Source organism: Sapajus apella, unplaced genomic scaffold (assembly GCF_009761245.1).
Source record: "Sapajus apella isolate SASKATOON/1434 unplaced genomic scaffold, GSC_monkey_1.0 scaffold167, whole genome shotgun sequence".
Lineage (NCBI taxonomy): Eukaryota > Metazoa > Chordata > Mammalia > Primates > Cebidae > Sapajus > Sapajus apella.
Genome location: NW_022437107.1, coordinates 970,325 through 995,981, shown reverse-complemented (window position 1 = coordinate 995,981; position 25,657 = coordinate 970,325). Strand labels below are relative to the sequence as shown.

Sequence of the window (25,657 nt, the reverse complement as noted above, 5' to 3'; positions counted from 1 at the left end):
GACAAGATGAGTGCACTGAAGAACACCACACAGTCCCCCCGTGGCGGACAGTTCAGGGAAACCGTTCTTCCGCCACACTGTGGTTCACACTCCCTATTTATATCTAGCAAAAGCTCATTAAGGGTCTTTGTTCCAGTAGTTCTTCTTGCAGCTATTTATTCATGGGAAGTAAAAATAAGCAAAGGTTAGTCTTACCTACAACAGAAAGTACAAGCAGTTTCCTCTGGCGCTATGTAAAAATTTGTGCACGATTCAAGATGACGAACCCTTGCCTTGGAGTCAGAGGCTTGAATCCTGGTGCTGGCCCACGTTCAGGACTTGCTTTCTTCTTATCCTGTGGGCTAAAAGTTTGCATTTAAATCTACAGCTGCTGAAAAACTGGAATAGATCTAGAAGATAAAGTGTTTCTTTTTGTTTATATATAAGTCACCTATTAAAAACCTGCTTATTCAGTAGGTACCATTTTGTGTATAAGACTAAAATAATAAAAATAACGATTTTCTTCAGTCTTGAGTCTTGAATCTCAGAATCTTCCTCTGTATGGTGAACACACTGGGATAGTTCTAGGAAACACATCCATTGGCCAGTACTCTTTGAGTTCTAGTGTGAAATTAAAAGCATACCCTTGTATGATCCAAGACATAGAGATAAAGCCAGGCTCCCTAAGATGTAGTCTTAGAATTTTCCAGAAGATTAATTTTTCTCAAGCCTTAGATTGCTACAGGATTGACATCATGGGTTAACAGCCATAAGAGGACATTACCAGCTGAGAACCCATGGACTTAGGGGTGAAGTTGCCTGCAGCTTGCTTCTATTTGCATTTCCCTGAGGTGAGCAAATCTGAGCAGGAAGGAGTTGCCCAAGTCTCCATTCTAGAGCAACCAGGCTGTTTTGAGTGCAGTTACGCAGGAGGAAAAGCAGCTCCAGGCCTCCATGGAAACCCAGCCTGAAGATCTCAAGATCCTGGTCCCTGGAGAAGTAGATCCATGGCACAGGACCCCACACTGTGCAGCCCATCTAAAGGTCAATGGCATCTGTGTGAGAGATATTAAGGAGGAGAAACGATACACAAAATCAGTGCATCTATGAGCTAACTCCAGTGGTGAATTTAAGGAAAAGCTTTGGTGTTATCCAGATTAAAATTGAAGTAGAATGCTGTAGCGTTTCCAGAAACAAGAGGCACTGGTTGGTCCCCAGGACAGGAAATACTGATGTTGACTTTCAAGATGGAAACAATGACTTCTGCCCACTCCCCACCCTCCTTTCTTACACTTAGAAATCTGGCATTAAAATGAAAGGCAAACCAAAGAAGAAATGGTAGGTGACAATCAGAGAAAAGACCGTGTCAACAAAATCCCAGCTCCAAATTCTGAGCGCTGGTACTCCAAATACATATACAGTTTGATGCACAGAGTGGTATTGGGATCTAGGAACACATTAGAGATTATGTGAGTAAAGGAAGCACTGGACCAGGAGAGCCAGGCTGCCCTTGGAATCACTGGGGAAGGAGAATCTTGATTACATTTGCTTACTAGGATTACCCTCCTGCAGGTTAATCAATACCTAATAGGATGCAGAAGGGTTTTTTTAAATGTTCAATTCAGAGGTCCATTTAAAAAACTATATGCTCACTGTTGGTTAAGGCACACAGCTGATTTTGTTAATATATATGAGGACCTGTGTCTAAAGAACTCAAAGTTAGCATTAAACTCATAACTACTAAATTAACAGGCACATATATAACATAAACTTTCTCAAATACAGGGCGTTGTCATGTTTAAAACCCTACTTGTTCATTGAACACCACGTTATGCAAAAAGATCTAAGAAAACAGCTGTCAATTAATATTTGAATAAGATACAGTCAATCTATGCCAATTAATGGAGCAATACTGGAACCTATGTCCCAAAACTAACTTGAAGATCGTTCTACAAAAGATTCTGGCAGGAAAAAAGAAGAATATATATATATATATATATACACACACACACATATATATATACATATATATATACATATATATATATACACATATATATAGAAACACACACACACACACACAGATTCTTTTCAGAAAGCTTCTCGGAAATGTGGTCTTCATCATATGAATGCAGTGTTCGTGTGTGTGCTGCCTGATTTGACTCCCAGCTTTCTGCCATTGCACTGGTGTTTGGGGGGTTTTGTTCTCATACTACATAAAATCTTTTAATTGTTCAATGTGTGCAAAATAAAATGCAAACAGTACAACTCAATTATTTTCCTTCGAACTGATGGTCATGTTTCTCAGTTTCCATCAGTTGTTTTAACAAAAACTTTTCTATCAAAATCATCTGCAAAGAATTGAAATTATCCTTTCAACATTTGTTTTCCAAAATCCCTGCTCTGTTTTCTCTTTGAAATTCAAAATTACTAATATACCATATTGCAAATATAAATGCCTTTCTCCAGAAAGCTCTAGTGGCCAAGTAGAAATGTTTCCCTTCGGATGGAGGAAATGGCATTTTATGATTAAATTAGTTCGAGCAACACAGCTCTGCATGTTATATATTGCAGAGCTGTGATTTTCTAGCAGATGGCTTCGACATTTTTATACTGAGGCAAGTTTTAGTTTTCCAACCTCAGTTAAAATCTTTAAAATGTTTGCTTTGGAAGGAATTACTACACAATGGGAAAAGAACCATATGCAATACCTTATCATTCAGGAAAAATATTCCGTTTGGAAACTGGATTTCATTATGGCCTGTTTTGTGTAAGCAGGCTGCAGGTTCGGTTGCTCCACACATTGTTAGAGCTGTACAAGTGTCTGCTTTTCGTTACCCTCCCCGCACAGCCTGGCCCTCTGAACCCCAGTGCCTGCATCTGTGCGCATACATGCTGTGATTCATTACAATAACAGGAATTTGCTGCTGTTATGATTGAGATAAATCAGCTTTGAGGTCTGGGCAGCCATTCTGATAACCATGGCTCCACCTCAAATTTGCTGCCTGGTCTTAAGTCATCGGCAATACAGTCTGGTCGACAAAGCAAACACACAGATACTATATTTTCTTAGGAATTAAAATAAAATAGATACTGTGGGCCAGGAATGTTACTAATATCTTTCCCTACATTAATTAATTTAACCCTTACAACATCCTTAGGAGTTAAGTCCTTCTCTTATCTGCCTTAGATATAATAAGGGATTGCTTGCCCACAGCACCCAGTTGGTGTTCAGCTCAGCTTGATCCCTGGGTCCTGGCTCTGAACAGCTCTTATGACACTCTGTCACCTCACCATCTTGGCTCCAGGGTGAGGACTGTAGTCCCCCACTGTTCATTTCTGTAGTGGGTCCTGCAGGGAGGAAGAACCAGACTTGGTCATCCACATTCTCCCCAACCCCAATTACCTGTCTGTACCTTGGGCTGGGTCCATCACTGGCCATGGCATAGACTGGTCTCTTGGCAAAGCTGAGGGGAGGTCAGCCAACCTATAGTTTTCTAAGTTTTCTGCCTGTCTCCTCCCACTAGCAATGCTAACTATGACTTTATTTATTTATTTATTTTTTGAGACAGGGTCTCGCTTTGCCACCCAGGCTAGAGTGCAGTGACATGATCACAGCTCACTGCAGCCTCCACCTCCTGAGCTCAAACAATCCTCCTGACTCAGCCTCCTGAGTAGCTGGGACAACAGGAGCATGCCACCACACCAGGTACTGGGTCTCACTATGTTGCCCAGGCTGCTCCCAAATTCCTGGACTTGAACAATCCTCCCAAATGTTGGGATTACAAGCATGAGCCACCATTCCTGGCCTCTTCTATCTAGTTTTATATTTGCTTCCACAACAGAGAATTTTAATACTTTCCTTTCTGTAGTACATACTAAGAAATTATTTACTCTTCATCTAAAATTCAAATTTAACTAGGCATCTTGTGTTTTATTTGCTCACTCTGGCCACCCTAACTAGGTGGTCACCAATGCAGAATGCACTGGCCTCCTTAAACAGCAGGGCAAGGTCACAGAGGGCCTGGACCCTGGTGCTCCCCACTTCTCCTAGTGCTCCCCACTTCTCCTAGTGCCCCTTACCTGGTGTCCCACGTGGAGTCCACCCATCACTCCTGCTCACCTGACTACAGACTGTGCCATCCACTTGCTGCCAGCCGGTCTCGCTCAGACGTCCCCGCTACATGAGCCCTTCCCTGCCCACCCCATCTTGTACACCCTATATATTCATTTATTACATATTTATGTATTTCATCCACCCAATTAGACAGCAGGGACCTGGATTGCCTGGGGCACCGGGGCAGCCCCCTCTAGCACATGGTCAGCTTCCTATCAGCAACTGTGCATGGATCAATCCTCCAGGAAGCCTGAGTATTTCTCGATACACTAACAAGGCTATTACACACGGTGCCTAATAAGGGACATACCAGTGGTCTCACCAGCCATCCTTCAGGTGTGAAGCTCCACAGCCATGCCAAGGACTCTTGGGACAACACACTGACAGTGCACATCACTCTCCCTCTCAACTTGAGGGCCAATTGGCAGCTTCTCTGTCACTTACCACAGTTGCCTTGCAGTTCCTTGCATGTCTGTGTTATCTCCCTGGCCAGACTGAGTTTACACAGAGCAGAAGTTTACACCACTTCCTGGTGCCCCTCGCCATGTAGGCTGAGCAACCCAGAAGCACTGACTCCATGGTTTGGGTTGCATTGTACACATGTTCAAGCATTCACATGCTCCTCGGATCTCTGCACAGGCCAGGCTGGCCATCATCGGGTCATGGCAGATGGGGCCTAACAGACACTGCACAGACACAGTGTAGACATGGCAGTCAGGATGGAGCACTCATCCTGTGGGGCTTGATGCCATAAGCCAGCTGGGAGGGCAGGTAGCAGGAGCTTAGCTGGAGTTGCCACCAAGGGGAGGCGCGTCTTCACTGACGAAGCCCAGAGTTTGACAACAGGACAGAAGAGTAATCAGAGAAGGGTAATGTAGTTCTTGTGTTTCCCAGGCCTCTCAAAACTATCTGAAGAGGGTACTTTTTGTCAGATGCTCTACTAGTCACTAAAATACAGACCCTAATTTTGGGGGGCTTGTGGTTTTCTCCCACCCTCCTCTCAGCTGTCACCATCTGGAGGATGAGGATACCACGTGCTTTGTCAACTTGGCTGCCTGGTGCCTAATAAAGAGTTGGCCTTGGTAAGAGTCATTGTTCTGGCTCCATGTTCTTCTAAGAGAATGGACTAGAACAAAAGGGATAGACTTGGAAAAGGAATTGGTCAAAATCACATAAGCAAGAACCTGTTAGTAGGCGAAATTCTCCAGCAGTGGAATGGGCCTCCCTTTGGGAGGATGTATTTCCTTTTTCTGAATGTGGCCAAGCATGGTTGGGCCACCTCCTAACAAGAACCCTGCGGAGGAAACTCAGGCATGTCTGTCATGCCTCTCAGGCTTCTCATGACCCAGGAGGCTCTGTGTTCCCTTGGTGGTGATGCTGCTGTTTTCAGAGTCTTTTCAGGAACTGTGTACAGTATTAGCATTCTCCAGAGAAACAGAATAATAAGATAGAGAGAAAGAGAGAGACATCTCTATTTTGATATAGATAAAAAGAGACCGATTGTGGGAACTGGCTCAAGGGATTGTGGAGGCTGATAGGTCCCACTACCTGCCATTGGCACCCTGGAGCCCAGGAAAGCCGGTGGTGTGATTTGGCCCAAACCTGAAGGCCTGAGAATCAAGAAACCCAACAGTATAGGTTCAAACCTGAGTCCCCAGGCCTGAAAACCAGGAGTGCTAATGTCTGCAGGCAGGAGAAGCGGGGCAACCCAGCCCAAGGAGAGAGAGAGAGAATTTTCCCTTCTTCTACCTTTTGGTTCTATTTGGACCCTCAGCAGACTGGACGGTGCCCAATCACACTGGTGATGGCGGACCTTCTTACTCAGTCCATTGATTCAAACCCTCAGCTCTTCTGGAAACACCCTCACAGGCACACCCAGAAATAATGTCTGACCAGCTATCTGCATCTTTAATCTAGTCAAGTCGACACATAAAAGCAACTCTCACAGTAAGGATAAGGAGATACTAGGTGGTTCCCATAACGTTTATTAATTACTCAGCAAAAGAGTCAGGAGTATGGATCTTTGGTCTTTCTGGGTGACCAAAATCTTTATTCACTGACACTGTACCTAGTAAGAAAACATTATCCAACAATCTGTCCCCTCCTCTGGCTCAACTTCTCACCCTGCTCTGCCCTCCACCTGCATCTGTTATCTTTGTAGAGGGACTCCATTCCCTCACAACCCATATCCATGCAATCGAAAAACCCACAGAAGCGGGAGAAGGGGACAGAACGCATCCTTCTCCTCCCTCGAGGCGACAGAGGCTCATCACATGCCCATCTGTGGTCACATTCCATTCTGGTGACACGTTTTAAAGGACATGTTTTTTTAGGCACAATAAAATTGAATCTCATCTCCACATGTGGAGCTAAGTAGGAAAATTACCTTAATTAAATGCAGCAGAATTCAGATTTATTGCTCACCACATGGAGTGCTCTTAGTCTCTGAGGACTGAACCTGATATTCCAGAAAAGCCATTTTCCACTGGCAGCATGCACTTGTCCACCTATGGCCTTCAGATGCACAGACTCGAGAAGAAGAAATGCATTCCATAATTTTCAATGTGGTAAAGAGATTTACAATTTAATAAAAACCATAAGGCCAATGCAACTGGTTGAAAAGTGAATGTAGAGTCAAATCACTGTTTAGCCCACATGTCCTAAGCAAGTGGATTGACTGTTTGGCCTCCTCCCTGACCTCACTGGAATCAGAGGGTCTTCTTTGTTCTAAATAAGTTAACTCATGCTTTGGTATCCTGTAGGTTGTTTTCAGTTCCAAGTAGTAAAAACTATTGACTGTGGGAAAGAGATTAGAGAAATAAAGTAATAGATCAACAGTACATAAACCTGAAACCCTGAGAAGTAGATTGTTTTCCCTAACAAATAGGTCTAAGATGGAAAAGAGGAAACACACAGAGCTCCTGAAACAGAGTGAATGGCCCAATTGTGCAACAAGCCATTCAGAAGGGAGGCAGCAAGGCTTCCCCATCTAGCAGGCGTTGTGTGGGGCCAGAATTCCCTCTGAGTCATTTATTTTAAACAGTGCTAATGAAATACTGGCATTCTCATTGGACATAGAATGAATGCTCTTTGTAGATAAAGAAGTACTTCAAGGATGCCATCAATCCTTACTGTACTTGCCCTGACCATGGTTTTTCCTTGGCTTGCTTTCTTTGTTTTAACCTGAGCTATCTTATCAGCTCCCATCATCACCATAACCACTTCTAATGCAAACAGCCAACTGTTGGCTTCTCTTCAAGGGTCCAGAGCCCCATTTCCAGTGCTGAACTTGGTGCCCCCACTTGTCTACTGGACATCTCAAATGGGGCTCCTATAGGCACCTCAAATTCCACATGCCCCCAACTCGACTCAGTTTCTTCTCCCCTAAGCAAGCCCCTCCTCCTCTCTTCCCTGTGTCTATCAACTCCATCCACAACCCCAGACAGACAACTCAGCCAAGGCTGTCATGCTGGGCTCTGCATGACCACAACTCCATGGCTGTTGATGCACCCACTCTGTCAGCACTGACCATTGCCCAGCAGCCTCCCTGAGTTTTGGCTCTCCCCACATGCAGTGCAAGAGGGCCAGAGCCCCTGACCCTGGCTTCTCCTCTCTCTCAGTGTGAATCCCCATATGCACAGGTGAGCTCCTCTTGCAGGGTACCTGACTGGACCCATGCAGGCTGGAGCCACTCGGGCCCCACAGTTCTCTCCCAGCCTGAGTCCGGCTCCAAGGAAGACCTCCAACCAGTTTAGCACTCGTGCTCACACCCCTGGCAACTCACTGATCCCTGCTGTCATGTTGGGAGTGGTGCCCACCTTGCCACCACTGTCTTGCCCAAAGGCACATTCCCTATCTGTCTCCAGTAGCCTGTGCCTATCCTCCACACTTGACCCTTGAACAGCACAGATTTTAATGCATGGGTCCACTTATACTCAGATTTTCCAACCAAACTCAGATGGAAAACACAAAATTCCCAGCAAGTGAAGGCTGCTTGTGCAGAGACTCACCTTTCCTTACACACAGATTCTGCAGGGCTGACAGTGGAGCTTGAGCATGGAGTTTGATATACTCAAGGGTTCTGGAACCAATCCCCACTCACACCAATGGAGGACCGTATGAAGAGGAAACTTATTCAAGGAAGTGGCTTATGAGGTTGTGAAGGCTGAGAAGTCCCGCGATCTGTCATCTATAAGCTGGGGAGCAGGGAAGCCAGTGGTAACATGAGGCATGAGGCCTGAGTCCTGAGGCCTGAGAAGGAGGGAAGGCAGTAGCTGATGGCCTAAGTCCCGGTTTGGGTAGGGAAGCCTGAGAATCAGGAGCACCAATGTTTAAGGGCAGGAGAGGATGGATGTCTCTGCTCAAGCAGGAAAGGATGGATTCACTCTTCCTCCACCTTTTCATTCTATTCAGGCCCTCAATGGATTAGACAATGCCTTCCTACACTGGTGAGGATGGGTCTTCTTACTCAGTTCACAATTCAAATGCCAGCCTCTTCCAAACACCTGCACAGACACACCGGATATAACACACCACCAGTCATCTGGGCATCCCTTAGCCACATCACACTGAAACATAAAATTAACCATCATAATACCTAATTGTATGGAGTGTATAACTGTATAGATAAATATGGATCACGTAAGCACTAACAAAAAAAGAAGATGGAAGCAGTATTTCTAATGTAGAACTCAAGGTGACACATCAAATGAGGGAAGAGGATGCCACATTAATAAAAGGCTTGCTCTCTTTGCCTGGAAGCCTGTCCCAGCTTTTCACGGTGCTGGCCACCTGTCCTCTGAACTCAATTTCATGTGCCCACCCCAGGGCAACCTTCCTGACCATCCCAAAAGCAGTCCATCCCCTCCATACCTTGAAAAGGCTGCTCATTTCTTTCCTTCCTAGCACCAACCAAAATTGTTTTAAATTAATATTTAGTTACCTGCTTGGTTATTGTCTGTTTTATAGCTGTAATGTATGAATCATGAAGTGCAGGAGGCCTCTGGGTTCTTTTATTTGCCATTGTATTTCTGGTGCTTAGCACAGTGCCCAGCACACCAAAAGCATTTAATAAGTATTCCTAAAATGACTGCTACTGTATAACATGACAAATCTAGGCACCCAAGGTTCCAGAAATACCTCAATAAAATATATTTTAAATGCAGAAAAATTACATGAATGCGTACTAGTCCGTGGTGTTAGGAACCAGGCCACACAGAGGAGGTGAGTGGCAGGTGAGTGAGTGAAGCTTCATTTGTGTTTATAGCCACTCCTCCTGGCTCTCACATTACCACCTGACCTCCACTCCCCGTCAGATCAGTGGTGGCCTTAGAGTCTCCTGGGAGCATGAACCCTATTGTGATCTGTGCATGTGAGGAATCTATAACAGGTTGCATACTCCTTATGAGAATTTAATCCCTCCTGATCTGTCACTGTCTGCCATCACCCCCAGAGAGGACCACGGAGTTGTAGGAAAACAAGCTCAGAGCTCCCACTGATTCTATATTATGGTGAGTTTTATCATTACTTCATTATATTACAGTGTAATAATAACAGAAATAGAGTGCACAATAAATGTAATGCACTTGAATCATCCAAAACCATCCCCTACCACCAACCATGGAAAAACTGTCTTCCACCAAACCAGTTTCTGCTGCCAAAAATGGTTGGGGACCATTGAATTTCATTCAAAAAATATTTACTTCATTCCAATATGTGTCAGGTCCTGTTAGGTAATTGTGACTCAGCTGAGGATAAAATGGACAAGTCTGCCTCAACAAACTTGCATCGAGATGACTCCAGGACTCTGCTAATTCAACTACATTGACTAAATATGATATATAAACATATGCACATGGCAGTGTGTATGTGTATATATTACTATATTCCAACAGATAATATATATTCCATTACACATCTTTGGAACACTGTCAGAAATGTATCATGTTTGGGGCTGAAAAAGATATTTATGCTTTATCTAAAATTAAAATCCTTCATACTATTTTCTCTAACCACAGTGTAATAAAACCGACTTTAATAACAAAAGAAGAGCCAACAACTCTAAGCACTTCGACATTCAAATAAATCTGGGCCTACACATGGAAAACAAAATTGAAATTGAATTACAATTAGTATGCCCCCTACAGAAACCCTTGGAGTTTGCACGATGTAGGACATAGAGGAAAACTTAGAGAATTAACTGAGTTTTTAGAAGTCAAATTAATGAAATAAATGAATTAAGCACTTGACACAAGGATATAGCAAAATAATAATAAAATTTAACCCAAAATAAATAGAAAAAATATACAAACTCAAACATTAAAGAAATAAAGGGGGAAATCACAGTGGAGAAGTAAAAATAAACAGTTGGTTATTTTTAAAATAAAAATAAAACAGACAAACCTCTTTAAGTCAGGCCAAGAAAAAAAGAAGAAAATCAAACACAAATAGCATTAGCAATAAGAAAGGATGTATAACCACCGACATAGTGGAGACTAAATAATTACGAGAGAACCACCCTCAACTCTGCACAATTAATGTGATCACGTAAATGAACTGGGCAATTTTTTAAGAAAGCCTAAGGTGGCAGAGGAGAGCTAAGGGCAGAAGAGCACGAGGATTCTCGTGCAGAATCAGGAAGGGAAAGGAGAAATAGGAAATTCAGACTCCATGCGTTTGAGATCAAGAAAGACCAAAAGCCAGTCTGCAGCAAGCACTTTGGAGGGTGAATCTGTGCAGAGAGTCATGCAGGGTGTCAAGAAGTGTACAGAAAATCCAAAGAAGGCTGAGGACATTGTATGCATCAAGAAAACGAGAACCAGAAGTCACCAGGACAGTGAAGATATTTAACACAAAAATCTAACTGGGAAAAATATAATGAAGTTAGTTTCGTGATAAGTTCTTAAAAAAAAAAAAAGCCAGCAAAAACAAAATTAAGTCAAAATGAGAGAACTGAATAGACCAGAGGACCTCCATGAATAGACCAGAGAAATGAATAGACCAGAGGACCTCCATGGGCTCAGATATGCAGATGGCACCACGAGGTCCCCTGAGCCCAGTTTCTGGACATGCCCTGGGTCTTCTGTGTCTGCGGTCTCTGGCCATGATGTCCAGTCCTCTAATGATGCCTCTAAGACAGGTTCTGTGTCCCTGCTTCTGGCGAAAGCCCAGGCTGGTGCATCTGGTTCTCGGGGTCTGGGTCCTATGCCTTCAGTAGGAACTGGGCTCTACCAAATGAAGGTGGGAAAGGCTCTGCCTAAACAAGGAATGGAGTTCACAGACTCATCACCCAAAAAAGAAACACATGACCACCACGGGAACACAAAAAGTCCTTATTGGAAAGTAGAGCGGATTTGAATTCACATTTCAGCAACTTCATCTTCTGCCCAGCAAGCTGTAACATAGACACATCTACCTGCTCAGGTTCAGCACCATGGAGGAGCTACTTCGAATTCTATATCTCACCCCTATTACATACAACACTTTTTTACTGAGTGCCAAATATGAGCAAGGTATAATCTCAATGGTTTATTTACACACATCCACCTAGATGACTCCTAAGGGGACTTCAAAGTCAGCAAACCAGGAAAGTGGCTGCTGATCACTGACCGTGTATTTAGGATAATAAGAGTACCCATTTTGCACAGATTATAAGGTTTAAATGGGGCTGTGAGAAGAACACGATTAGGATAACTAAACATTAGTCATCTTTATTAGTATCCTCCTCTGCCTCCAACCTGAGCCTCCCGTGACCCCGCCCTCATTATAAACTCACTTGACCCACATGCAGCTTTTATCCCTGAGGACCTGCCCTCATATCACCTGCTCTGTGCAGAGCAGTGGACCCAGGAAGGGCAAGCCCTGGACCCTCTGCACACCCAGCACTGCCTCAGGCCTCCCTGACCTCTCACAGCACAGCCCTGCTCCCTGGGCACAGAGCTCTAGCGACACTGCCCTCTTTTGGTCCTTGAACACCCCAAACCCATTTGTGCCCCAGGAACCTTTGCATTTTCCTGGAAGTTTCTGCTCCAGATATTTACCTGGCTGGATCCTGTTCCTCCCAAAAGTGTCATTCTATCTCTCCTGTCCTCTAAGAAAACTTCTCCAATCACCCTAACTGGAATGCAACTCCCCTCCACCCCACCCTTTACTGCCCCTCCTCATCTTATTTTCTTCATATCACTGCCTGCAATGGGTCTATCTCTCCCTGCATTAGAATGTAAGCTCAGTGATCTAAGATCTTAGCTCCAGGACCTCAACAAATAAATAAAAAATTAATGCATGGATGGATAGGTGAATAGATGAACAGGTGGATAGATGAATGGGTGGGTGGGTGGGTGAATGGTTGGATGGATGGATGGATGGATGGATGGATTCATGAACTAACAGCCACTTCTGTTTCAAAACTTAAAATCTGAGTGATTGTCCCTCTAATGTCTGTGTCCTAAATGAACATGAGTGCTGAAAGACAAGAAAAGGTGTCCTACTGATTCCTGTGTACCTAGTGCCTAAAAGCATGCCACCCAGCTTTCTGTTGACTTAATTTAATTTATTCTATGTTGCACTAAACTCTTACTGCAATGATTCTCAAGTTTACCCATTCAGTATGGCCTCTGCTTTTCCTATTCTCTCCACTCTCCTCATAGCAAATTAAAGATGGCCTCCTTTCTCATGTCTCCCATTGAGAAGTGGGCTCTGATTTCCTTCCCCTTCAGTCTGGGATGGTCTCTGGGACTTGTGTGGCCAATAGAATGTGGTGGAAGGGAACTACTGGACTTCTGAGGCCAGGTCATAAGGAGCCTTGCAGCTTCTGGATGGATATCTTGGCAATCCCATTCTTGGAATCCAGTTGCCATGGTGTGAGGCACCCATGCCACATGAAGAATCCATGTCTAAGTCTATGTCTGAGTTCCAGCTTCAACCTGCAGCCAGGAGAGCAAGCCATCCAGGGTGCCCAGGCCAGCTGAGCCTTCAGATGATTACAGCCCCAGCCAATATATGACTATAACCACCCAACCAACACAGAACAATGAGAGATAATCGATTGTTATTAAACCACTAAGTTTCTGCATAGTTTTCTAGTCAGCAATAACTGAAGGAATGCTCTCTAATCAGTACCAAAATAAAGACATGATGAAAAATAGGCCAGTATACACTAAGTGTTTTAGTCTTAACTCTGATACCAGCTAGTTGTTGGAGCTCAAGAAACTCATTAACCTCATTAGGTCTTTTGGGAGATAATATTTTAATTTAAAAGATGAGACCAGTCATATGTAACCCTAGGTCTTTCATCCTGTGTATGCATTTTTATAATTTGTTTTTACTAAACTCTGTTGTATAACTAAATAAAGTAAATAACATACATAATCATCTAATTCAAATTTAATTCAGATGACCTTGTAGTATGAGTAAGGAAGTAAAAAATAAGTGCTACCAACATCACAGTTTTGCCTTGGGTTGGTCCGGTTCAAGAGACAAAGAAAAGAGTGGGACACCAGAGTACAGATCTGGAGTCATCTTCAAGGGTAAAGACTCCAGTCTGCTGTAGAGACACAATCAAGGAACTGAGTTGCCAGTAATTAAAATGTGACTGTTAGAAACAGGACGGTGACCCAGGGTCAATGACAGGAAGGGTTTGGGGATTGCATTGTTTTGCTTTGTTTTGTTTTTCTTCTGAGTTTAAATGAAGGGTTTGATGATGTTGGCAAGTTGCTTGCTACACAAGGAGAGGGTTGGAACTCAGTGAGGGTTTCCAGCTCTGATATCATCATTCCAGGATTTTGAGCTCTTCCCTGTTTTTAAAGCAGAAATCTGATCACGTGGCTCCCCTGCTGAAAAATGTATCATGCTCCTATTGTCTGCAGCAAAAGGAACAATTCAAATTGCTCCATCTGGGCCCACCCACTTCCTTACCACCACCCTCCCCCACCCCCCGACACACCAAACACCAGTCCTTACTAGGGTGCCTCGTCCTCCCTCATGATGCTCAGCTCCCAAATGGAGAACCACGTTAAGATGCACTTGCTTTGAAAGCGCTGTACTTTGGACTGGCAGCTGGACTTTGCCCTCACCATTTGCCATGCAGGTGAGCCTTCAACTTAGCTGGTTTTTGGTGTGCTTGCCTCAGACTTGGGGATGCCCCACCCCTCTGCTGACAATCAGAAACTCTTCACTGCCTGCCAGCTGCTTCCCAGCATGCCCTGCTGCCAGGAGAATGGCGGCTGGCAGACATCTCTTCAGGATGCCCTTCCAGCTGCCCAAGGGCCCCGCTCCTTCTCTGCCCTTAGCATCAGGGACACGTCCACTCCCTCCCAAGTCTCTGCAAATGCTACCTGCTCTAGAAATGAGGTGGAGCACACAGCACTTAACACAAAGGCCAGCCTTCCACAACGAGTAGCTGTGTTTACATCATTTCCTCGTCCACTTTTACAATTACATGAATAATTCTCAAACAAGTAATATATACACATGACACAAAATCAAAGGCACAAGAGGCCAAATCGAAGGTCAAGAGGCACATCATTCAGTTTCTGACTGCACATCTATTTTATGTGGCATGCTAGCATGTGGCGTGCATAGTACTCATTCCTGGGGTTTTAAAAAATACTCAAATTTTATTTGCTCTTTAACTTGCCCAATAAATTCAGCACGTCTTTCTTGGCATTGCAAATCACGTATTCCCAATGTGGACAGTCCCAGTACTAAGTATTATGGGAGCATATCATGTTTTTTTTAAAGTCAAAAATATTCTGATTTTTAAATGTCAAAACAACACAAATGTATAAAAGGTTTATAAGGAAAGGCCCAGACCTATCTTTAGCACCAGGTTGCCCAACTACCCAAGACCTGCCATGGGGAGGCAAATACAATTTTTTTAATATTTTTAAATATTTTGCTATTACTAAACTAAGCTAGCCACCTGTAGTTGACCATCTCCTCCTTTTGCGATTGCAATATCAAAATGCCCACTTCTGTTCTGAGCACTAAGATAATGCAGTTCTGACTTTCTGCATGAGTCTCCTCATGCAGAAAGGATGAGGAGGAGCTTGACTGCAGGCATCTTAACCTCAGGCAACATTAAGGCATTAATAGATGTCTCTTGGACTATGCTGACAGAGCCATTCCCCCACAGGACTTAATCATCAAGAAGGACCCACCGCACATGCCTGTGGAACTCTGGGGAGCCCAGCTTCCCAATCCACCATACATACGTCTCTTCTTCCCATTTCCAGAGCAGCAACTAAGGCTCATATCGGTCTCTCACCTGCTTCAGACACATCCCCTGCCCTTACATGCGGGGCAGCTTTCCCAGGCTCTAGGACCACTGCCCATCTGGACAGGAAGTGTCTGGAGGAGAGGCCCAGGGGTTGGAATGCTTTGGCCAGGCAAGCGCTGTGCTTTTCTGCTAGAACGGGGATGATTCCTTCTGATTCATGGAATCTGGCCTCTCTGGCAGCAGAGCCTCCCTTAGGCTTGCCCCACCCCCTCATGATTCTCTGGATTTCTCACGTCACACCTGCCTCTGACCACAGGCCACTTAATGACCTCAAGGACTAAATAACCACTATGCCAACTACCATGTGACCTGCATGCCTCTCCCCTGGTTATGATTTAGGTTTTACACCACAGTCCTTTCAGTTATTTGGTTTCTTCTTCACCTGTTACTTGTCCCTATCACCAAAATAATAATAATAGCTAACAGTTAAGATGAGGGAAACCGAGTCAGGCAAGGTGTAAGTGGCCTGCCCCAGGTCACAGGCCGGGAGGCAGAGCCCCAGCTCCAGGGCCCTAATGCTGAGTTCTGCATAGTTAGAAGCTGTCACACACGCCAGCAGGTGGGGAGGGGATGGCCAACCTGGCTTTAGAAGAGGAGGTGCAATTTAGAGCCCTATTGGATGGCAGCTGGGAACACACAGACCCTGCCCAAATCATAGCCACCGTCCTGCGAGGCTACTCCAAGAGAGGAATACACCCAGAGGACAGGTCAGATGGGGAAAGTAACAATACTTCAGATGGGAAAAGTAACAGTACTTCAGATGATGGGAAAAGTAACAGTACTTCAGGGCAGCTGCACTTTTTGTTATCCATCCCCTGCGCAGGACCTGCATTGGTGCTGGGTACGAAGGTCCAACCCCAGCTCCAAGGGGCCTCACCAGCTTGCCCCCATCCCTCCCTCTCACCCACCCTCACCCAGCCCCAGGAATGCCAGACTCCAGCAAGACAGAGCAGGGGAAGTGACCAGGTGAGACGCTTCACAAAAACGCTGCCCACCTGCCCTGAGCACAGACTACCTCCTCCTCCTCCAGTAGCACTAGGAGGGTATCTGTTACACAACGGGCAAGAGAGTCACAAGCAGTTTCTGTGCAGGTGAAAACTGGGCTGAAGATGGGCAAAAGCTTATATCCACATGAGTTTCTTTGGAATAATCTCTTTTAAAGGGAATTAGATGACTTAAAAGACATTAGATGTCACCTTACCTACAAAACAATGCTTTATCTTGAATACCCACTGAGGATGCTCTACTTTACAAAGCAATGTACCTGTGTTATGTCAGTTCTAATAACAAGGTCTTCCTTCTATTAATACACGTCAGCCTCCATCTGGACAAGATATGGTACATCTTTTCCACATCATGCAGCCAGAGACATTCTTTTACAGTCCTGGACTGTGATCCAACACAGTCTCCATTTCTGTCAATTTTTTATCACCCCACATTAAGGCCAGTGGCCAACAACTGTCTCCTAAAACACCTCTGGAAAATTTCCCTTCCACTTGACATAAATCCTTGGATAAGTTCACTAGCCCAAATGCACACAAACCTTTCTTCTAGCTTATCATTCAACCTGAGGCAATTAGTGTTGAATGTGTTCTAGATACTGGTTATCACGAAGGTGAATGGGACAGGTAACTGACGCGGTGAACAGAAGCAGGAAGGGTCCCTGCCGACATCTTGAAATGCTAACGTCCAAAAAGAATACAATTCTCCCAGACTAGTATTCCCATCAAATAAACTGATTCATTTAAAATAACCCAGTCTTAGGGTCTTATGGAACCCACAAAAGAAACTGGTGATTACAGCTTTATTTTGTTGTGGCTTACAAACTATCATTTCTTAAAAAAATCCATTCTAAAATATTTCCTGAGATGATTGTCATTGATTTGTTGTTTAAAGACACCATATTATTAAGCGTAGTTGTGTTTTATCATGGTTGTTTTTGATTTGGGTTGGGATTGACCTACCCATCTCGTTTATACTAACACACTTTCTGCAAACCTCAGTGGTCAACTCTCCAGTGGAAATGAAAGTGGCTGTACCCTGAAGGTCAGGAAATGTTTCTTATCAAAATAAGAGTTGAATTTCAAGAGCCAAGGCAAAGGCAAGGGGATGTGTGCTGCAGGAGGGAGGTAGGTAAGGTGGGAAGAGGTTTATAGACAAAAGAAACAACAAATGCAAAGGGCCCACGGATGAAGAGATTGTGTCAAAACGCAAGGTCAATTCTCCCAAATGCAAGAGTACTTTTGGCAAATTTTTGGGATCAATAAAAGAGAAAAGTTGTTAGACATCAGACCAACATAAAAAACAATTCACCATGGACAACTAATTAGAAAACATTTAAGAAAGACTATTGCATTTACTATAGCAAGAATCTATATATCTGGTGAAAAATCCTATGGAAGCAGCACAGAACCATTATGGAATAATTTTTTTTACTTTTTTGAAAGACATATAAGAGGTCAGGAGTTTGAGACCAGCCTGGCCAACATAGCGAAACCCCGTCTCTACTAAAAGTACCAAATTAGCCAGGCATGGTGGTGTGCACCTGTAATCCCACCTACTTGGGAGGCTGAGGCAGGAGAATTGATTGAACCCAGGAGGTGGAGGTTGCAGTGAGCCAAGATTGTGCCTTTGTACTCCAGCCTGGGCTACAGAGCAAGACTCCATCTCAAAAAATAATAATAATAATACACAATCCCTAGGATGTCATGAAAATTAAATGAGGCAATTTTTGTACATCACTTAGAAAAGTTTCTGAGTCTAGTACATCGAAATGTTTGTTAAATAAAAAAATGAAAGTCAAATTTTAAAGAAAAAAATGGAATACTTCAGGGAGAAAATGTGTACAAGTACCTTTAAGACATCAGGGAAGGTGAAAAATTTTTAAACTAGATGTAAAAATCATGAACATAATAAAAAAAGATGAATAAATTTAACTATGTTAAAGTTCACAAAGCTCTACATCTAAGGATATGATAACTGCACTTTCAGTTTATAATCAACCCAAACACCAAGAGAAAATATTTGTAATGAATGTAACAGAAAATAGGCAGAAGATATAAAGAGCTGCTACAAATTTTAAAAAGACATTTCAGTTGAAAATGTGAACAAAGAATATGTAAGAGCAGTTCAAAGAGAGAAAACCCAAAGGTCAATAAACATATGAACTGGATTCAATCCCACAAACAACCAGGGAAATACATGCAGACCCGTTAGTCCAGCAGTGCTTGGAGAGAACAGCGAGAATTGTAATGCTAATATCCCGCCGGTGGAATTATAATTTAGATAACTATTTTGGAAAGAAATATGACATTATCCAGGAAATTTAACACTTAGCCTACCCTAGGATCCACCTTAATAATCCCCTACCCATCATAAATAACCAGCTTCTTCCACAGGCTTTCCATTTCTCCGTAAATAGTAATTTCATTTTTCTAATTGCTTGGATCAAAAATCTTGGAGCCCTTCTTGACGGCTGTTTTTCTCATACCACATATGCTTCCTCTGAAAGACTATTGCCTTTTCATCAAAATGTATCCAGAGACGTGCTCCATCTCGCCACCTCCACCAGTGTCCTCTACATCAGGCCCCGTCATCTCTCCTGGACCATCATAAGTTTCTTACTGTCTGTCTGCATCCATACTTGCCATTTTTTGTGTATTTTCAGCATATCTGTTTGAGAGGACCTATTAAAACTTAAGTCAGAAAGTGTTGTTCCTTGACCCAAAACCCTTCCATGGCTCCCCATTTCACTTGGAACAAAATCCAAGGATGTCAAGTGGCCCCAGGACCCCACGTGATCTGTTCCCATGTCCTCTCTTCCCTCATCTCTTACCACCCCCTTCTTGTGCTCCGGCTCTTGGGCCTCTACACTGGTCTTTGGATTGGGGGATGCTTCTATCTCAAGTCCTGAACATTTACAGGTTCCTGGGGCTGGAATGTTTTTCCCCAGAAAATCCGCAACCCCTTGACTCTTATGCAAGTGGCACCTTCTCAATGAGACCTTTCTTTCCTAGACCACCCTTTCTAACTTCTAAATTCTACCACTACCTGCCTCACTGCAAATACATACACTAGCATAATCCTGGTGTTTTGGGCTTGGGTTTGTTGTGTTGGTTGGTTGGAGTTTTTTTGTTTGGTTTTTCCCATGCCTTTCAAATGTAAGCCTTGGGAGGAAGGAATTCTTGTCCCTTCTGTTCACTGTGATATTCTTCCTAACAGCGCACACTGCATAGAAGGCTCTCAATAAATAGTACTCAGATAAATAAATGACTGCATAAATTATCAAGCTACAATCTTCCAGAAACTGTACTAAGGACTGGAAAACAGAAGTGGGGGAAAAAGGAAAAGAGGCCTCACCCTCAGGGAACTAATGATCTTCTGGAGAAAAAAAAATTGAGCTAATATGTTTACATGTGGATATATAATTTAAAATTAAGGATATTAGGAAGGAAAATTCTGTTGTTTCCACCCCACAGGGCAAGATTGTTAGTTTTGTTTTGCTTTGTTTTGGTCATGCTGTATTAACTGTGAAACTGTTTCCTCCACCTCCTGAGAATCAATCACTTCTTGGTATTCTCAATTGCTCCACTGTAATTATCATCCAGCTTTTGAGAAGTCAGAAATTCCTGTTTCTAGCCTTTGTTACGACATGAAGCAGGATCTCCCTGAGTTGTTTCATTAGAGACTACAAGCCTGCAGACACAGGGCCCCCTCCTCCTGTGGACGCCCTTCAGCCTCGCAGACTGGCAGCGCTTGCAAACCCACGAGAATGCCATCATCTACCCACCTGGTGCAGCAGCCTCTGTGAGAAGTGGGCCCCATGGCTTCTTCCTTTCATGGAATTTTTCCATGAGTTTTTTATGACTAAAAATGGATTTCAGAAGTCCACCTCGCAAAGGTGAGATGCAGATGGCTTTTGAACATAGAGCCCAAAGTCACCAGCTTTTCCTTATTACTGCCAGCCCAACCCTAAATCAACATTCAGTTGCTTTTAAGAAGTAAGTGAAAGATCTTGAGGAAAAAAGTTATGGAACACTTGAAGATTACACTGGATGAAGAGAATTATCTTTATTGAACCCAAATCTAAAAAGCAGGGCTCACTCAGGAGGGATTCTACCCACAGGCCAGCACATTCACTCTGGAGTGGTGCGCCCTGAGCTGCTCAACGTATGGAACTGACAGGTTCTGTCTTTCCACCTCTTTCTTTGGCAGGCATGGATCTGTTTTTCATTGTCTTTGCCACATGTTCTTTCCTTGGTTTATGTTGCAATTGTTGACTTGTAGAGCATCAAAAAGAAACAAAGCAAACCTCCAAGAACAGCAGAATTTGGCCAGAGCCAAAAGCAACTCAGAATTTGAACTGAACTTATTCAAAGCAGGGCAAGAAGACGGAGGCTTATGAAAATACCTCTTATTTGATCCAAAGACTGAAGCCAAAGCATCTGTGTCCAGAAGCTCTTTTTCATGATGAGCCTCCGATCTCAACTTGCAAAAAGCCAGCTGGACAAGGGGAGGCTGGCAGCTGCATCTCCAAGAACTGAAGCCACAAACCCATCCCGCTTTGGCACCGGAGTCTCGATCCCCATGGAGCTTGGAGAGCTCTAACAAATTCCACACCCATGGCAGTAGATCTATCCCCACATTTAGAGTGATGTGCATTCCAGGCACACTGTGTCCATTAACTTAGTGATACATTCTATTATTCTACTGATTGCATCAGCCCTTGTCTCAATTACCCAAAGATGCCGTGACTGTAGGACTCCAGATTTACATTATAGAGGCTTCCCCCACCACAGTCCTGGCCCCCAGCACCGAGCCTGAGACATGTATGACTTACGCCACAGAAGCCCTCTATGTGCCCAGCCCCCACATCTTCAGGAGTAGCCCCTGTCCTGACTTCTAACAGCACAGATCAGTCCAGGGTAGACAGCTCAGAGGACAATCACCTTGTTATTACACGTGCAGTCAGTAAGTGAATATGTTGTCCATCCTATCCCCCATATTTCATTCATTTCTCCACTTAGAGGCAATGGAGCTGAGAGACACAAGTCCCATTGCCAGAGTTTGATTCTAGCCCGGCCATTTCTTATCCCCATGAGCCTTCTGTTTTCTCATCTTTAAAATGAGTGCAAAAACATCAGATTACCCCGAGGAGTAAATAAGATAATGTGTGGGACATATTGCATAAATGGCTCCCCCAGCCCATAGGAAGCAGCCTCAGTCCCTTCCCTTTCCTCCTTCCTTCTTTCCTCTATTCATTCCTGCTGCTCCTCCTTTTTTTCTTTCACTCATTCATTCTTTCTGTTCGTCTTCATCAGCAGTGTCTCCTGGAAGCAATTCTGGCCTTGGTAGCTGCTGGCACAGCCACTTTCCAGGAGGACGGGCCCTGGCAGCTCTGAGGCTCTTGCGCTCCCCCGTTCTCATACCACATGCAGGAAACCACTCATGGGGTAGCCCCAGAACTCAGTGGGGCAGGCATGGTGGTGGCAAGGTCTGCAGTTCCCACCTGCCCTGTCCTGATCCTTCCCATGAGGCTGCCCTGGCTCCAGACTCCTCCCTCTCAATGACCCCTGTGCCTCCTTCCACAGCAAATGGCACCACCAGCCCCATGTTCCATGGCATTTCCTCCCCCAGCCTGGCTTGCAATCTGTTTCCCGATCCTTTCATGTTCCTTACTTTTGAATTTCTAAAACATGCCCCTTCTTCCCCATTTCCACAGCCTTCATTTATTCCAACATTTTTCCTCTTGGATTACAGTGGTCCCCTCATCACAGATGCTGTGTCCAATCTGAGTTCTCATAAGTGCATTTCCCAGGTTGGATCCAGCCCCTCCTACTCCTCCAGCCCCACTGCCCATCCCCTGACCCACCAGGAAGCCCCCAGCACACCATCTCCCTCCTACCTGGCACCTCAGCTCACACCTCACCAGAGATGATCCACCCTCTTCGCCTCCCACTATGGCCTAGATCATGGGATCCCGGACTCCAAACCTTTATTTAGCAGCAAGTCCTCCTGCCAGTGTGCTTGGTGATGGGGGCACAGTCACATGCAGTCTCGTTTGCACAGAAGAGAGCAGTGACAAGGCAGTGCCTGTTTCCCAGGATCCTCCCTGTCTGCATCACACATGCTGAGCTGTTACAGTCTCATGTTAGGCAGGGTGGGGGCATGCTGGGTCACAGGAAAGCACATGGAATGGTTCTCACCACCTGGAGTCCATGGTCTGGCATTGTGAGTGCACCAGCAGGGGTGGTACAAAAGTTTCCAGGTGGCACCCATGGGTATAGCTGTCTCCTTAGTCCAAAGCATCCCTCACCAGGGGGGCTCAGCCACAGCAGCCTCCATTAAGAGATTCTCATGCTCTGGGCACTTCAGTGGGGGATCACAGAGAAACACCTTCACCCCTGTGTTGCTCAATCGGGCTGGGGCTGGATGGGCTGGGAGCTCACTGCTGGACACCCAAGTGGTGTGTTCACAGGATTGAGGTCACTGTCTGACCCATTACAGGTCATTGAGCAGCTTGCTGTCCACCTCTCTGACCAGCCTGTGAAGTGCACAGCCTCCAGAAAGTGTGCTCTGAGCAAGAGATTCTGCAGCCCTTCCCTCACACACCAGAGCCCCCAGAAGGGATTTCATGATTGTCCTAATGTTGCCCCACATAGAACTAAAAAGAAACTGTGTGGCTGCGTGCTATGGTTCATGCCTGTAATTCCCAGCACTTTGGGAGGCTGAGGCAGGTAGATCACTGGAGGTCAGGAGTTCAAGACCAGCCTGGCCAATGTAGTGAAACCCTGTCTCTACTAAAAATACAAAAATTAGCTAGGCATGGTGGCACACTCCCATAACACCAGCTACTTGGGAGGCTGAGGCAGGAGAATCACTTGAGTCTGGGAGGCAGGGGTCGGAGTGAGCTGAGATTGTGCCCCTGCACTCCAGCCTGGGCAACAGAGAAAGACTCTGACTCAAAAGAGAGAGAATGAGAGAGAGAGAGAGACTGTGTGTCTTCCATATTACTAGGACAAAAAAAAAGCAAAGAAACTATAGACTATTTAGCAAAATGTGGAAAATACAAATAACCACTGGAAGAAATATAAAATGGAGCATAAGAGGATGAAAGTAAGAGTAAGTACATCTGCCATAACAATATATGCCAATAAGATAAATGCAACTGGGGTAAAAAATTACTATGTGCTATATAAATGAGGGCTTCCCAGCAAAGTAGTCAGGAAGGTGAACAGAGAGGGACAGTGCAGAGATCCACATGGACAGAATGGGAAGAAAGCGGGGGCTTCCATGACAAGGTCACAAAGCTAATTGTCATAATCCTCTATGTGCCAGATTATACACCATTAAATATCTAGCAGAAATTGCTAAATGGAAGAGGATGCCCCCTTATAGATGTCCTCATTATCAAAAATATCTCTTGTCTTGTTCAGGTTTTGTTAGTAATACTTATAAGTACATGAAATTATAACATTTATGTTTACCTATTACTGTGATTTAAATCTTCATCCTCTCCAAAATTCATGTTGAAGTTTAACTGCCATTATAACAATTTTAAGAGGTGAGAGCTTTAAGAGGTGATGAGGCCATTAGGGCTCTGCCTTAATGAATGAATTAATACTGTCATCATGAGAGTGGGTTTGTTAGAAAGGGATGTATTTCAAAGAAGGAAACTACAGACACTGGGATCTGTTTGAGGGTGGAGAGTGGGAGGAGGGAGAGGAGCAGAAAAGATAACTGTTGGGTACTGGGCTTAATACCAGGGTGATGCAATAATCTGTACAACATTAAGAGATTCTCATGCTCTGGGTGCTTCAGGGGGGATCAGAGAGAAATACCTTCAGCCTTGAGCAGCTCAATCAGATGGGGGCTAGATGGGCTAGAAGCTCACTGCTGGACGCTCAAATGGGGTGTTCCCAGGCTCAGGGTCACTGTCTAACCTGTCAGCAGCCCCGTTACAGGTCATTGAGCAGCTCGTTGTCCACCTCTCTGACAAGCCTGTGAAGTGCACAGCCTCCAGAAAGTGTGCTCTGAGCAGGAGACTCTGCAGCATCCCCCTCACACACCAGAGCCCCCAGAAGGGATTTCATGATTGTCCTAATGTTGCCCCACACAGAACTAAAAAGAGACTGTGATGCGAGTATACCTATGCAACAAACCATCACATGTTTCCCTAAACCTAAAATAAAAGTTTTCAAAAAAAGGAAGCGGTGTGTTTTTCCTCTCTTCTCTCTCTTTCTCTCTCCCTCTCTCACTCTCCTGCCGTCTCCCTTCTGCCATGGGATACTACAGCAAGAAGGCTGGCCCTTGAAAGATGCTGGCACCTTAATATTGGACTTCTCAGCCTCCATAACCGTGAGCCTGTGAATTTCTGTTCATTATAAATCAGCCAGTCTCAAGTATTTTGTTATAGTAGCACAAATGGACTTGGACAGAAAATTGGTAACAAGAAGTGGGGATTGTGCCGTAACAAACACCTGAAAACATAGAGACAGCTTTGAAACCGGGCAATGGATAGAGGCTGGAAGAGTTTGGAGAAGCTGACTGGAAACAGCCTGTATTGTCATGAACGGAGCATTAAGAGCAATTCTGGTGGGCTGTCAGAGGAAGAAAGGGACTGTAGAGAAAGTCTGAATCTTCCTAGAGGGTACTGAGTGGTTGTTGATCAGAATGTTGGCAGAAATAAGGACAGTCAAGGCAATTCTGATAAGGTCTCAAGTTGAAATGAGAGAAAAGATATAGGACACTTGAGTAAAGGCCTCGAGTTAAAGTGGCAAAGATCTTGGCTGAATTGTGTCCATCCGAAGTGCTTTGTGAAAGGCAGAATATAAGAGAAATGAACTAGAATATCTGGTAAAAGAAATATCTAAGCGGCAAAGTATTCAGGGTGCTGTGTGGCTTTTCATAATTGCGTATACTCAATTTTGAGAAGAGAGAAATTATTTAAACACAAAATTGTATACTTAAAAGGAAAACACAGCTTAGGGCTTTGAAGGACTCTCAGCCTGGCCATGTTGTAGAGGATGAAAGAGCACTTTCAGGAGAGGAAACCAATGGTACGGCCAACTCACCTTTTGATAAGGAGATTAATGTGGATAGAAGGAAGCCAGAGGCTGTTGTCAATGACCCCCAAGGCACTTCAGAGATTATTGGTGACACCCCTCCCATCACAGGTCCAGAGTGCCAGGTCCTTCCTGGGGGAAGGACATATGTCAAAAGAGAGGCCTAGGACACCCTCCAGACTTTGGGGCGCACTGCCCAGGGCTGCCTCAAGTCTCTGCTTC

At 44.4% G+C, this 25,657-nt stretch overlaps 1 long non-coding RNA gene across 2 annotated transcripts in view; it reads right to left on the bottom strand.

Moving 5' to 3' along the window:
• Positions 1–25,657, bottom strand: part of LOC116542399 — a 72,273-nt gene that overhangs the window by 8,561 nt on the left and 38,055 nt on the right. For both annotated transcript variants that reach the window (XR_004265203.1, XR_004265202.1), the window contains exons 3-4: positions 25,445–25,567; positions 196–1,034 (exon numbers count right to left, since the gene is read on the bottom strand). This is a non-coding gene — a long non-coding RNA (uncharacterized LOC116542399). The remainder of the gene's footprint in view (positions 1–195; positions 1,035–25,444; positions 25,568–25,657) is intronic.